The 944-nt window shown below is 49.5% G+C and overlaps 1 pseudogene; it reads right to left on the reverse strand.

Annotated features, from left to right (window-relative positions):
- LOC121851973 overlaps positions 1–323 on the reverse strand; it is an 8114-nt pseudogene extending 7791 nt beyond the window's left edge.
- Positions 324–944: the final 621 nt, after the last annotated feature.

The following is a 944-nucleotide window of genomic DNA, read 5'->3' on the forward strand; positions in this document are numbered from 1 at the left end:
GCGGATGACGACGATTCGCGCGAGGCTGCCGACTAGGGTACAAGGTCCCGAGCGCCAGTCGAAACACACCCCAGACATATCCTGTGACTTGTGATGGGGGCGGCTCGTCAGAGAAACCTTAGAAAGAAACTTTGATGCAGTTAAGCAATCCTTCTATGTTCTGGAGCTCTTACCACTCACCAGGACAGAAGCCGGCTTGAACCCTGTGGCCCTATTCGACTACGATCAAAGGTTAAGTCGTAAGGGCCTTTACTACCAACGGCGCTACTACTCACCTTGCCGTCCACACCTTCTACAGTTAAACTCACGACAAATGTACGCATAACCGCTAGGGATCAGTAACCGCATCTAAGTGTACTAGCCAGTGCTAATGCGGCGTATGACTACCATTCTTTGAAGAAGCCTCGAGGGCGCAATTCAGAAAAAACTGGCGTCTTATATCGCGCCGTGGCTTGTAGTCCCCCCCAATTGACTACATGCTGAAACGGCGGTATCAAGCACTTACGAACCCTACAGCAGAGGCTTTGAAAGAGAGCCACCTTGTCGAGTTCACGCCTTATGGCGTTGGGAGACTAGCAACACCATTAGACCTGACGTACTCCTGGTATAGACTAACTAGTTGTGGGGTGAGCATGTGCCCATGAAGCGCATTGACTGTACCGTCGAGGTATCACCCCGAGCTACGGGTTCCACAAGTACTGCGTAGTCCCTCCTGTATCCTCCCCAACTTCAACACAAGGGTTTATAGGTATAAGAAGAGCTTCATATGAATCAAATTGACCTACGGGGGGCAATTAGACTTTAAAGAACGCCAATCGACGTCGAGCAGTAAAGGATAAATTATTGCAAAGCATCGTCTCCTCGGACTACACGGCAGGTCCTGGGGCGACGCAAGTGATGTGGGTTTGAATTCTCTATATTATCATAAGTAAAATGCACAATAT

The sequence above is a fragment of the Callorhinchus milii genome, unplaced genomic scaffold, assembly GCF_018977255.1.
Source record: "Callorhinchus milii isolate IMCB2004 unplaced genomic scaffold, IMCB_Cmil_1.0 Scaffold266, whole genome shotgun sequence".
Taxonomy (NCBI): domain Eukaryota; kingdom Metazoa; phylum Chordata; class Chondrichthyes; order Chimaeriformes; family Callorhinchidae; genus Callorhinchus; species Callorhinchus milii.